The sequence below is a fragment of the Sturnus vulgaris genome, chromosome 6 (genome assembly GCF_052056855.1).
Source record: "Sturnus vulgaris isolate bStuVul1 chromosome 6, bStuVul1.hap1, whole genome shotgun sequence".
Lineage (NCBI taxonomy): Eukaryota > Metazoa > Chordata > Aves > Passeriformes > Sturnidae > Sturnus > Sturnus vulgaris.
In genome coordinates, this window is record NC_142248.1 from 38,334,297 (window position 1) to 38,349,273 (window position 14,977).

The 14,977-nt window shown below is 38.6% G+C and overlaps 1 protein-coding gene across 11 annotated transcripts in view; it reads right to left on the reverse strand.

Annotated features, from left to right (window-relative positions):
• CDC42BPB (CDC42 binding protein kinase beta) overlaps positions 1-14,977 on the reverse strand; it is an 87,741-nt gene that overhangs the window by 60,170 nt on the left and 12,594 nt on the right. The window lies entirely within an intron of this gene.

Here is a 14,977-nt window from a genome sequence, read left to right on the forward strand (position 1 = left end):
ATAAGGAAAAACAGTGGTGCAAGTGCAAGCAAATTGCACAAGGATGAGTTTGCACAAGCACAGCAGCAGTTTACTCTTCAAACTAAGCACAGAAAGATTGCTGCTCTTCACCTCATCACAAACACTATTAGACTAAAAAGACCAAAGTTTTCCAACACATGTATTTTTTCCTATCTGCAACTGAATAAAACATCAATGAACTGCTACTTGTAATTCAGCCCAGACTCCTGTTTTACCTCACCTTACATTATGATTAAGCTAATAAGTTATAAGCCAAACAGAATTCCTACAAGAGGGGTCACTGCCTTGAAGGTGTATTTCAGATGCTAACACAAACAAATCAAAACTTACAACCACACCGAGATATAGAAATCTGAATTGGAGACTGAAAATTTCATTACGAAGTCTAGACAAGAATTCCTGAAAACCTCTCAGCAAAAACCATTAACTGCTAAAATAATGAAGGAACAGCTGTACTGAAGAACAGTCATGCTGCTTCTTTATATTTAGGAGGGTGCTACTGAAAAGGCTTCCTCCAGAAGTAATACCCCTTTCACTGAGAGTTCTTGTCTATCCAAAGTATGAAATTTAAAGAATGAGACAGCGCTAGATTTTCTGCTAGACTCCTTATTTCAGCTAAGCAGAAATGCCAATCACGCTTTCCCTCACCACAAGGTCACTGAGACTATCACCTCAAATCCAAAATCATTTCTACCAAACTTCCCCAGCAGCACCACCTCAAACCAGTTACACCAGTCCAATCAGACACCTGCACAACTAATACACCACAGCTGTCAGCAGTGGTATTATCAACTGTTTTGCAAGGTTCTCTCACCTCCTTCCCATCAAATGAGCACAGATGGAGGAAAAACAACTGCAGACAAGAAATAAACATGAAAGTTCCCTTATTAAGTATGTGTTTACTACTACAGAATACTGGTCATTGAATTAATTTTGCAGAACAACAGCTTCTGTTACTAAAATTCAAGGGGAAATGAAATGCAGTATTTATTTCTGGAGGACACTAACCCAATAATAACTTTTGCTTTAAATAAATAGCACATTTTAGCAATATTTCTACTAAGTACAAAAGAATATCAAAATCAGAGAATCACAGAATGATTTGGGTTGGAAGGGAGCTTTAAGATCATCTAGTTCCAAGCCCTCTGCCATGGGCAAGCACACCTTCCACTAGACCAGGCTGCTCAGAGTCCCATCCAGCCTGGCCTTGAGCACTTCCAGGGGTGGAGCATCCACAATTTCTCTGGGCAATAAAATAATTGGTTTAAGTACAAAAAGCCCCGCTGCTGTAAATTGATCACAAGCAACTTTCAAAGCCAAGAGACAAAGTTCAAGCTGCCTTGTATACTCAAAAAACCCCCTTATATCTTACATTTCTGCTGACTGGTGACAAAATATTCTATTACTTCATCTACAAATTTCCCCACTTCGAAGTGCAGCAAACTTCACACTACTAAAACTGGAATTCAGTTTAGAAGTGCATAAAGTTGCATAAGAGCAAGTTAATTTGATTAGTTTTGTATTTTAATATTAATAAATATTACGTATGAAGCAGAGCACATACTTAAGTTTCAGTAAACAGAAGAAATAGAGTCCGCAGAGAAGGGCATTATTGCCATTTTTCTAGAAATTGTATCCTTGAAGAAGGAAGGATGAGCAACCCTCATTTTCTTGACCACAATTTCTGATAAAATCTGCAAGAGTCCTAGGTTGGTCCTGCTTTTTCCATCTCAATTGGTCAACTGAAGTACTAGTTAATAAAATCAAATGGTTTAACATATGTAAATTAAAAGAAATATTCACTCCTAGAAGGAAGTTACTATTTTTACAAGCCATTGGTGCACTTAACTAATGTCTGCTTTTAGTATTTAGCAGGTGTTGGTGTTCAGAAATACTGCTGCTTCAGTGGTCTCTGTCTTAGAAAGCAATGAACATGAATATTTGAATGTACAGAAAAATGTTAAATTTGGCAGGACTTTCCCTGAACTGGAAAAATTCTGAGTCTTTCTCAAGGCATCTAAGATTCCTTAAAGGTAAATATAACTGGAATATAAAACTGAGTATCAGCAGAATCTAATGATCACAGAGACTACAACAGCAGTTACAGAACAAATCATAGCTCATAGTAAGCAACAGACCAGTAATTTATTTAAACTGATATATACTATTGCCATTTTGAAGTAGAACCCTGTTTACACCCGGATGTGACCTGCTGCATTTAAGTCTGGATTCCACAATTTCTATCTCTCAGTAAGTTAAATCAAAAAATATTTCCAATTTGCATTCCTGCAGTTGTCCCAGGAAGCTGCTATTCCTCAACTGCAGATATGCAGATCAGTAGCACACACAGAACTGGCAAATTTGGGTGAGAAGAAACTTGCACCAAAAAGCGTCACATACAGACTGTGTCCACTGTGCTTGCCAGAACAATGCCAAGTGATTTATCACTACATAACTGGTAAGAAGAGATACAGCTTCTCCCTTTACATATCCTGTTTGATAAAAGGGAACTCAATCCAAACTATCTCCATATACTGGAATGAATAATTACTTTTGATCCTAATATTGAAGGCAGAACTTATGATCTGGAGTTGATTTAATCCTTAATGAAAGTATTTCATCCTGGCAAACAGAAGCATTAGCTGTACTGGGGGTTTTGCTGGCAGTGATTACTGAATTTTGTTATATATACACACTGTTGTCATGGTAACATCAGCTGCAAGTAATTGCAAGAATTTGTTTATTCATGACTGTGAGGATGTAGTAAGAACTTGGGATAGACATTCTATGTGCAGTATTTTTGTATGCACCACTGCCTTTTCTCTAGAGCCAATTTTGCATTATTGTACTTATTCTCGTTTAGAAGAAGGGTGTTTTCTATAATGCCAGGCAAGGAAAAAAACCCAAACCCAAACAACTAATTTCCAGAAGCCAAGTAATGTATGCTCTCAAGAAAATAATACAAAACAGTAACAGCTGATGTTTTCATTTGTAATGAGAAGTGAAATGCCAGCATTTATTTATTTCCTCATTGAAAACCAGGGTACATATGAAAGACATAATTCTCCACACACAAATTCTATTCTGATCATATTGTCCTCTCCCACTGATAGATGGGATTAGGATATTTTGTTTACACAAAAAGAAAACATCCATTTTAATAATCTGAAAATATAATTTAAATGTTTTACTCACAGGTAAATAGGTTTGTGATTTAGGTTTGAGAGCTAGTACATCTCTACACTGCAGTCAATCTGTATTGTGTCACCTAATAGAAAATATTTGGAGGCAGTTTCAGAATGACTGAAAGTTGCAGGAAATGCCAGCAGAGATGATCTGACACAGCAGACTGGGCACTCTGCACTGCTATCCCAGGAATGGGTGCATGCTGGCCTCATATGCCAAATTTCCTCTCACTTCTGAAAGCAGGTCAGGGAAGGACGGCAGTGTTATCAACATCACCCTAAAAAAATAACAGGTGAACTCTTCCCACCTACAATGTGGTTAAAAATGAGAAGTGTCAAGGTATGTTTCGAATTTCTACTTTCTGTTCATATTCTGGATCATTCAATTTATGTCAATAATTTACCACATGGAATCACAAAAGCTAACATCCTTACACTGCAATTGGCAAAAGACAACGTGCTGGATTATGATCACTGCTGCTTCTGTGGTGGAGTTACCCCAGGATTCTTGTTTGAGGACTCCTCCAAATTTTGATAGGCAGTACAAATTTCCAGAAATTCACAAAAATCACTAAGCTGAAGCTGTCAAACGTTCAAGGACACCTGATACCTGTTTTGTATCATTGTCAGCTCCAAGTTTTAAATAAATGTGACAATTGCAAGAAAATAATACAGACTCACAACTTAGGTTGAAAGGGACTAGCTGGTCACTAATTCAATCTCCTGCTCAAATCACAGGCAACACTGATTTCAGACCAGGTTACTCATGGCTCTGCCTAGTCAGGTTTCAAAAATTCCCAAGGATGGAGACTCCCCGGGCTCTGTGGACAACTAATTCATATAACAGACTGTTTACACCAGATAGTTTCACAGTTCAGAACTGATCCTCTAAGTGATTTGGGGTTTAAGTCATTATATAACATGATAACAACATTCAGGTGCATCTACCCTGAAGGTATGTCCAAACTATCTGGTCAGATAGAAATTCATCTGCCACCATTCTCCCTTTATCTCCTCATCCCCTGCACAAAACATTGTGGTAGGAAACTATGTGAATTGCAAAATATTAATGTCAGGGAAAAACAAAATTACGCAGATAATTGTCTGTGGAGCCACACTCCCACCAGGCAGATCCAGTATTTTATTTAAGATGTTTTCTTTGGAGGAAGAACATGAAAGAGCAGCAAATTTTACCATTTCCCTCAGCCATCCCTCTTAACTTACATTCTAGAAATCAAGTAACTTGTGTGCCCTTTGTGCACCCTTTTAAAAGAAACAGCGCTCCTATGATATTGCTACTAAAACAGCAGGCTGGCAGGTTTGACAAGTCAGTGCTTGTATACTTGTCTTGGGAGATACCCACACCCAGGTAGCCCCAACCTGCTTACTAAGGTGATAAATACCTGTTACAACCCACACTTGAGTTTTAAAGAACTACAATCCTCTTGTATCAGATTGTGAAATTTCTCCTGTATTTTAGAAATGCAAATTTTTTTTATTCTTCCATCCTATGCTGACTCTAGTTTTAATTTTTCCAAATACAGAAAAATTGCTTCCCTTTTCCTGTGTTGGCCTGTTTCCTCTTACTGTCTATCTCTGTGAATGCTTTTTTTCAGTCTTGTTTCCTACGGAAATAAGGTATGTATGATCACACTATTGGGCATTCTGAGGCCATTCCTCTCATCCAGTACCTTTTGATCCCAATAAAGACCCTTCATATCGCCTTTACCAAATTTCACTGAAGTTGTCCAAAGATACCAAGTTCCTACAAGTTTCATTTAAAAAATGGCAGTGAATAGGAGACCTCAGTATCACCTCCACTAAGGGAAAGGTGGCAGCAGGAATAGAGCAGTCACCTGCTTAGCTGGCAGCCAGCACACACCCAGGTGCGTGCAGACATACCTCACTGTGCACAGTCATGCAGGGACAGGGGGACAATACTGCACAGCAGAGGGAAGAATGGAAGTGTGCAGCAGAAAAGAGAAGGTCATGCAGTGGGAAGAGCAGGCAGTTATTCCACTGATCCTAGTAAAGTTGATAAATACAAATTTACAGGAAAACAAATTTCTGCTGTTTACAAGTCAAAGGTGACGCATTCTGTGTTCTCTGATACATTTTCTGCTGGGCCTTTGACTTCTGCCATGCCCTCCCTCTTTGTTTCTATGACATACATACACACATTTCACTTACTCTATCTGCCTCTTGCCCAATGATCCAATTCTTCATCACTCATCAACATCCATTGGACCAATGCAGTGGTGCAAGACTCTTGGTTATCACTACAATGACACAAACTCCACTGGCTTTAAAACCAGAGAAGCACAACCTGGTTGCCTCTTAAAGTGCCCGCAGACCCTGCAGAACAGCCTGTTGCTACAGCACTGCTTCGCAAACTGTCAGAGTCCTCTTTATTCCCAAAACAAGGCCAGCTAGTTTTACAGTGGCTGGTACTGTTCTCTTATAACAGTATTACTTGCATTTACTAAAATGCCAATTATTATGTTAAATATCAAATTGTTAGCCTTTATTTGATATACAAATGCTTAAAAAGCCTTCGAGCTTTCTGAAGAAATATTGCACAAAGGTGTCCATTTGCAGCCAGTTACAGATTTTGCTTCATTTTATCAACGTTTCCTGACATAAGCAAAAGAGCATTTGAGCACCTTCAATCAGGTACCTTGCTGACACTTAACAGAACCATGAATTTGGATAACATTTGGATTCTATAATTACATGTAAAACCCCTCAAAGGTTTAAAAAGATAAAAATATCATTAATTTTAGGCATACACCAAGACAGAGTGTTTGTAGCTTCTGCATCTTGCTCCATGACTGGCTTTATCACTTACAGAAGAACTGATTGTGGCATTTGAAATTTGTACACTAGTCTGCGATAACTGCATGAAAAATTTATCACCAAGCTAAAGGCTAATGACATTGGGAAAATGCTTTCAAGAAAAATACCAAGTAGTAGTTCTGATGTTGATCCTATTACTGTTGCTAAATTTGCCAGCAGAACGGCAAGGCATTTACCTTGAAACATCATGTGTTCACTGTTATTCTTTTTGTGTGCCAAGCCCCAAAAGCAAGTGCCACACAGAAGGACTCAATCAGCAGCAATATGCCAGCTCACTGATGAATGTTACCACAAACACTTAATAGCTGGCTATCTGCCTGCCCGGCCCATTCACTGCTTTCCATGCTTACAATGAAAGGACATCCAAGATAATACTCAAGGTTTGTACAGACAAGTACTGAGGAACACACAGATGGTTTCCAGTAGTCCAAGTGACAAAACACATTGCCGGTTTAATTTCTGCCAAGGCCACTGCATGTCTTGGAGAATTAAACAGAAACAGAGTTCTAGCAGGAGGTGAGAGGAAGCAAGGGTTGGCTCACATATCCAATGAAACACACCAAATTACTATTCGTTGTACTCATGTATATGCAATACCTTTCTTTACCAAAGGAAAAATAACAGGTAAAATAAAAACCACATACCAATCAGACCATGGTGTGTGCTTAGTACTACAAGGGATGCAAGCACAAGGAGAGGAGGCTTTCAAACAGAGGGTGAAGTTCACTGCCAATTTCTCATTTTATTCATGTTACTGTCACTGAATGATCCAAATTTAGGGAATTACACCTTGGCTTCTAGAACAAATTCAGGGAGGGTCTGTCTTATTTATTTATTAATATTGAAGTTGATCTTGGAAGATGAATGTGACTGCAAGTAGCATTGACTTTGGGAAAGCCAAAAGTGAATGACTTACTATGCACATAAACCTGGTGAAGCTTCACAAAATGGAGTATTTCAGGATACTGCTGTCAGGACACAGACTTTTTTTAAGCAGGAAGAAAGACTGGACAAGAAAACCTGCACCTTTTTTAAGTACTCCTAAGGGCATTTCAGAAAACATTCAGCAGTTTGAGATTAAATTCTAGCCCTAGTCTTATAGGAGAATGAAGAAATCCCCTAAAAAACAGTGCTCCTGACGGCACTTGGTAGCCCAGCTTTTCATATCTCTTTCCAACTTGCCACATTTTTTTGGGAGAGGAAAAGCTGCCATGCTTCTCTAACCCTTTTCCCAAGGTTCTCCCTAAGATTCCCAGTTCTTTCATCAGACTATGTAACAACCGTGGATTCCTTGGCAGTCCATCAGCCTCAGAACCATCGCTGAGTAAAATACTGAGCAGAAGTCTAACCACGTCTCTAAGTTGGCACTTTCTGCAGAGACCAAAACAAATGGATCTTGCTTCTACTCAAATTCCACAACGTTTTCAAATATGGAACTTTCCTTCCTCTTAAGTCTTGTTAAAAAAACACAAAGAAAAGATTGCTATTCCACAATAAGGGAACTTTTCTGCTCTTATGTAACTGCTGATTTACAATGCCTTCGTAAGCTTCATCTTCAGCCCTTTTATTTTCCTCAAGATGATAGTGCCCAGCCTGGAAGACATATGTACATCAAGCCATATACGGATTTTCCTTGGGACTGTCTGACATCTCAGACACTTTGGACAACTGAATAGGGAGCTACATGACCACCTCAATCCAGGAAATTCATTCTACTCCAGAAGGAGTTGAGTTCCTCCTTGCTCCTTCTCACCACGCTCCAGTCTATTGTTTGGATCATCATCAGCCTTCATATGGTATGTCAAACAAGGAACATTTCCAGGCAAAAGCTAACTTGTCTGTCCTGTTCCACCCCCTCCCACCAAACCATTCACCCAATGTGACTCCCATACAGTTGTGACAGAAGAGAGGGAGTCAGGAACAGGCTGCAGGAGGGCAAAATGGCTTTAGGAATTGAGGAGAACGTGGTGTGGAGCACAGCAACCATGGAAGTGGTTATACCAGAGCCTGTTTCTAGTCAACCACCTACACCATGCTAGGACAGGCTCTTCCAAAACACATGTTAAAACTTCGTAAGAAACACCACAGAATGCAGTATCTGTTTAATATAGCTTTATTTCTGCCTCAGTTTTTCTGTAGTCCTAGTTCAGGGCCAGATTTTGCAGGTGTTGGAAGAGGCCATTTAAGCCACAGCAAATGGCAATCACATATTGAATCACATCAGTAATGGAAAACTTGATTCCCGAGGTTGACATGAATCACTAGTTCCAAACAGTAAAATTTCAAATTATTCCATTTATTTTATTCCATAACAACGTTGTAAATATTTCTAAAATCCACTTATTTTACTGCATGATGAACAATCTTAAAAGCATAGTTAATTTTTTTGTAGAATAGCCTGAGAATTACAACTGCTCAGAAAAATTTTGGTATTTTTCAGATGGTTTCAAAGCAGAGATCAAGAAAATCTCAAATTTGAACTCACCCAAATTTCAGTAACACAGGATGAAACTAAATTTCATCAGACCCAGCACCTCTTGCACATCCTAAGAAATAAAACAATTCCAATGTGATGATCACATTGTGCTGATATAAGCACTTACATTAATTAAGCCACCACTTGCATCATCAATGTATGAGCAAAATTTTAGTTCCTAACTGCATGCTTTATTTCATCTTAAAAGTAAAACTTAACAAGAAAGCAGCATAGCTGTTTTATCAATCACAATAAATGCATTTTTGTTTCTCCAGATATACACAAGATTTTCTCTCTAGTTACTATAAACACAATATGTGCATTTTGTCATAAAACAATTTACACTTCATACTGGTGCTGTATTTACCACATGCCACCTCCTTTGTTTTTACAGTTTAGAGGTTTCCAGTAAGTTCTTCTTGCCAAAGCACCCCACACAAATGCACTTACAGTGACAGGAGTGAAATCCACCTTATGATGCATCCCTTTTCTCTGTTTATAAATTTAGAGTAAAGTAGTTCAATGACACAGCTGTAGCAGATCACTGTGACCAGAGCAGCAGTTCCACGGATGCGCTCTCTTCCTTCCATCAGCTCCAACAAATCCAGCTGGTCTCACCTCACTGACCTGATTCTGCTCACTAAACCTGTAGGATCCCAAGCTACCAATACACAACTATCACCCTGTAGTTGTAGCAATTGAATCATCATTGCTGAAGGGTCGGGAGAGGCTGCTGTGCCAGCACAAGCAAGGAGGGTAAAGGAGCGAGCATTTCTTCTGAAGCCACTGTGTGAAGTGGCACAGGGTGTGATGAGCTGCCCACGCACCGGCCTGCACTGCCTCCAGCTGCTGCAGAGGTGGCCTGCCTGGCTGCTAATAAGCTCCACGGAAAGCTGGATAAGGAAGCACAGCCAAATGACAATTACCTTTTGCCTGACGCTTCAGTTCCCAACCAGATCAACACCATGAACTAGGAAATACAAGACTAAGGGGATGGGACAATTAGGTGAGCTTACAGTGCTACAGAACTGCACCTGACTTTCTGTTTTTTTGACGGCTCAAGGCTGCAACACTACACATATAAATACCCTGAACTGTTTTTCAATTTCAAGAGCTCAGGTAGCAACAGCTACTTTACGAACAGGTGTGGCACATCTTTCTCTTCACTTCATTCTAAATGGCAGTGAGCAGGAGGACATTTTCTCAGACATTACTCACCCTGTTTCAAAACTTGCCTGGAGCTTGAGATCTAATTAAAAGGTCACCAAAAGTCAGATCTTTGCCGTAGGAAAAGGCCACGAAGACGTGCGACAAGCAATTACTGTAACCAGGCACAAGAATCTTTGGAGTAGCTCCAGTTACTCACAAGCAGAGAAAAGTCTTGGAATCTGCAGCGAATACTAACAAGTCCCATGCTAAGATTTGCTACACATTATAGTGGACAGCTCAGAGTGGCTTTTTTATTTTTATAAATACTCTCACTTCTTCAGTTCCCCCTCTTGACCAGGAATCTACAGCCAAAGCTATTCTGTCTTGTGCTACTCATTCCAATACCACTGGCTGGCAACAAGCAAGAGGAAGACCATTTACAGCAGCACTATTTTCACTGACTTCAAGTGCCAAAGGTCACTACCAACAAAACTCAGGGCAAGCAGGGCATCAAGAACGTGGCCAGCTGCCTGCAACAGAAAAATCACTGGGGTTTAGGGTACTCAGAAGGTAAGCACATATCCAGAGGGCATATCAGGATGCTTCCTGACAAATTACTTGCTCAGGCAGGATGTAAAGCGAGTTGAAAGGGAAGAGAAATACATCTCTCAGCCTTCCAATGCACGATGAAAACCTTACCCAGATAAGGCAGCATGCTTCTAATTTCACTGTGCAACTTTTCCTTAATGTCTGACACTGCCTCAGCATATTTCAAAATTTGTCTATATCTGTTCCCAGGCTTTCCACATAGTACAGTTAAAACTTAAAATGGACTAAAAAGTGTAAATTTTTACCAACTGTGGGAAGAATCTACTGGAAAACTGAGAAAATCCTACCCCTGGGCTTAATGTAGCTTTCAAAAAACTGGAGTCAAACTATATGATAACGGATCACAAAAATTTTATTTACCAATGAAATAAATCAAGAAGCCTGCAGAATTCTGTTTTAGAATATTGCCCATTTACACTATCAGCTTGCTAGCATCAGCTGCTTATTCTAAAGTTTCAAACTGACCAGGACCATCTCATCTGCTATTAAATAAGAAAAAAAATCCATTTAAAGCAGCGTTAGGTTTTTTAACATACAGTGAATACCCATGAAACAAAACATTTTGGATAAATTATAATCTAGAATTTTAGACATAGGACAGTTTATACAGGTTCAAATTTTTGAACTCTCTTCAAATCAAAAAGTCATTGTTAGAGGAGACAAATCTTGGAACAGTTAAGAGTGAATTTTTTAAATCTAACTGAATTAGAACATGACTAAAGAGCTTTTACATGCAAAGCATACAGAACGGGAAACTAAAAATAGAACCCCAAGCCTCTTCCTAGAGACATTTCCAAATCTCCAAGCATTATAAATTCAGTTTTCTCTAGAACAGGCAGGATGAACTTCCCCTTCTTCTCTCCCCCTCATTCTGAATTTTTATCATGCTTTCCTATCCAAATTTTTGGTAATTAACGTACAGTACACTGAATAAGCTCTTTCCCCTTATCTCAGTATTTTGTGCATCAAAGAAAACTTTTGGTTTTGTTTTGTCTTTATAGGCCATCTTTTCCTAACATCTTCACTATGATATCTTTCAGAAATTCTTAATTCCATTTTCTGGATCATGATTTTAGAAAAGCTCTCAACAGACTGCCAGCCCACATGAGATGCTGTTTAATGGACCTGCTTCTAGGCATTCCCAAACCTCTTGTAGGCTCCTAGAATCTTATATCCTCCACACTACCATTCCAATCAAGATCATACCTCCCATTACTGCACACTCCAACATGATCAGCAGCAGGCCAAGACCCTTGGGTTCTAGTTGCTCCCTCTTTCTTACATATTCTTAAAGCCAGCAGGGAAGAAAAATCTGTTCAATCACTGTAATCACAATTGCAAATACCATGTGTCATCTCTAAGTCTTGTTCTTAGCTTTTCAAGATAGGCATATCAAGTGAGGGTCATCCCAGAAAGCTTTTATATCAGGTGCAGCAACTTAAAACATTCTGCTTTTAAGCTTGTCCTGTTAAACATAAGTTTTCGGTTTTGTACACTCCTCCTTACTTAAAAGTGTAACTTATCCACATGCCATCTATGTTTAATAAACACTGCATTCAGGATATTTTGCTTTTAGATTTATTTCCATGCATTTAAGCAGAAAATTCCTTTTTTTCTTCCTCATTTACAGCCCATCTAGACAGGTGTGTTGATTTCAAAACAGAAAATCAAGACATTCAGAACAAGCTTGTAGTAGGCTGGCAATCTAAAATCTTCATCTGTACCTCAGGCTGCATTCTGTTGGCTTCCAACCCTTTTCTTTACTCGTATTTAGAAATAACAACCAAACATACAGAATCTCCTATACAACACCAGGGTGAGCACCTGCATGTCAGTACAGATGCAGATGGAAAACCCTACTGGCGTAGATGTGCTTTTACAAGTTCCCATTTCCAGAGCAGGAACCAGAAAAGATGCATTAACTTCTTGCCAGAAATCTTCTGACATAGCACTCGGCCTCTGAGGAGACCACAAGCAGAAGAGACGGCCACAAACAGAAAACCAAGGCATTTCAGTCAGTCTGCAAAATGTTTTAATCTTCTTAAATGCAACTGCAAACTACTATAGACATTGAGCCAATATTTGCACAGAAGAAAGCCAAATGGTTGCCCTTCTATTTCTTATGTATCATTTTAGTTATACTCCATTCCTTTTTCTTTTTTCATATAGAATTTAATATTTTCCTTCCCTAATTTGTCTCCAGTGTCGTCTAAGTAAACCTTGGGTACTTTGCCCATTTCATGATTGTTTTAGCTCTTCAGTAATATTTTCCACTTGCCTCGACTCACTTTAAAAACACATTCAGTCCCAAACCACAACCTTATAAAGATTGTCAAACTCTTCATCCTTGATATTGTAGTTCAGACAAGCTAGGTCATTTTTGATACTAGTATTGTGAAACTGAGGCTATGTAATCCTTCCATAAACTTCTTCAGAATTCTATAACGTAAAAGTGTGGAAGAGCTGTTTTTTTTTTCCTTTACATAAGATACCAACATATATTTCACTTATTTTTTTTTCAGCCTCATGAAAAATGTGCTCAGTACTGCTTGTTCAGTAATCCATTATTCCATCTTTGGATTGCCACTGTGAATCAAGCAAGGACATGACATTTACCAATAATATTTTTAATCTCTTGGTAATTTCATGGGCTTTAGCATACAGCTTGACTCTGGTTCTCACAAGCAGGTACACATAACTCACGTCTGTGGCAAGGTCTGCATGTCACAAATACCCCACAGCATCGGGGGGAAAAGGTGACTCTGCTTGTAAAACTTGCTTTTTTGTTGACCAAATTACCTGTAAAGGAGTTAAAAGCCTTGAAGACTATACTTCTGGCAACTGTCCTGTTTGTACCTTAACAGCTCCAAAATTTCACTTTTATAATAATTTCTTGAAGCTCAGTTCTTGTTTCCTATATTATTCGAATTTTAAAACAAGTCCACAGAAGCATTGTTAAAAAAAAACACAAAACAAACAACAAAAAACCCTAGGTCCATAAAATCTTTCAAAATAAGTACCAGTCATGATAAAAAAGAAGGAACAGTCATGTGTTAAACTACTTCACTGTATTATCTACATGAGCACTGTATTATCTACATCCAGCAAGGATGACTTTATCACTATGTCTGTTACTATGCTCAGACTGCACCAGGCATTACTCTTACACAGGAACAAAAATGTACCTAATTGTTTTAAGAAATTTTACAATAGCAGAGTAAAACAGCTGCAGTTGTTGGCAAAAACTCACTGCTGACTGACTATGCGGCTGTAATTTAAAGGAGGAAGGAAAACAGGAGCACTTACAACTGTATTACATGAAAACAAAATTTAACAAACTACTCTTCTGAAGGGTCTAACACTCTCTAAGGAATGCATTTTTAAGGAACCAAGAAGTCACTCTGAAGTCTCACCTTTCTTATATGAACATAGTTGAACAACTCAGAATCCTCAAGTCTAGTAAGAATCTTTGTTACTTCGTGTGAGAAGTTTTTCTTTGAGAATCATCAGTTCCATCTCTCCTTTGAAATTTTTCTTAACAGACATTTTAGTAAAAAATCTCAAAGTTTACTTTAAAGTACAGGAACTTCTGAAGCACCAACTAAAGATATCTGGCTTGACCAATATTTGTAGTATACTGGACTTTAAATAATGTTTTAAATGTTTAAATAATGTTTTTTCCACTCCTTTCTAATTCACAGACCTGCTTATTTTTTATTCCAATACTACAAATTTTAAAACAAATACTATGACTCTCCAACAATCTATTTCTGGATATGTGGTAAAAGATTACAAGCAAACAGTGTTGATTTCCTCTTCCATGAATTGTTATCCACAGCTAAATTTATTTCCTTGCCAATTAATTTTTTTTATTTTATTTTTCTAAACACAGAAGTGATAACAGGCAATCTCCACCCAAGTCCCTCAGAAAATGGAGAGGACAGGTTCTTAAATGTTATATGGGACATGAGGGGGGAGGAAGAGATGAGAGCAAGGAGATTGAAGTAAGAAGTAGGTCTTGCCCGTGCTTTCCTCTTGCAGAAAGATAATCCATTATCTTTCACCAGCTGTCACCCACAGAGCTCTGAAGGTGAATTACTGGAGCACATTTTGCAGTGAGGTCTGTATTATTTATTCTGCAGTTATCAAGCATATACTTGAAGAAAGAGCTATCATTACCAATGTGCATAATGACATATTACAGCCACTGACAAAAAAGATCATTGCTGCCATGTCTGCACAAGTGTGCACTGCTGTTTTAAAGACATCACTGCAAAGTGCCTTCTCTAAATACAAGTAAGAAATTAAAAGTGAAGAGTCTGAACTCTTAATGAGAGTCTAAACCTTAAATGAGAGAGGAAATTAGGGCATAAGAGGAGGAGAATAGTATTTCTCAGTAGTTTTAAGCAGCAAGACTCAGTCACAAAAAAATTATTGTCATTACTTCACTATCTGCTTTTTCTCCCATGGTACCTGCACAGTGTGCAGGTACCAGAGCATCTGAAACAACTACACAACACTAAGAGAAGTTTCTTCTGAAAAATGAACACACATTATAAATTGCTCACAGACACAGACAACCCTTGCCCCAGAAGGGCAGTGGACCATTACATTATATAGCACTGTCAATGAATGCCTTCATGACATAGTTGACAATGTATGTTCTCCGAGAAGGGGATCT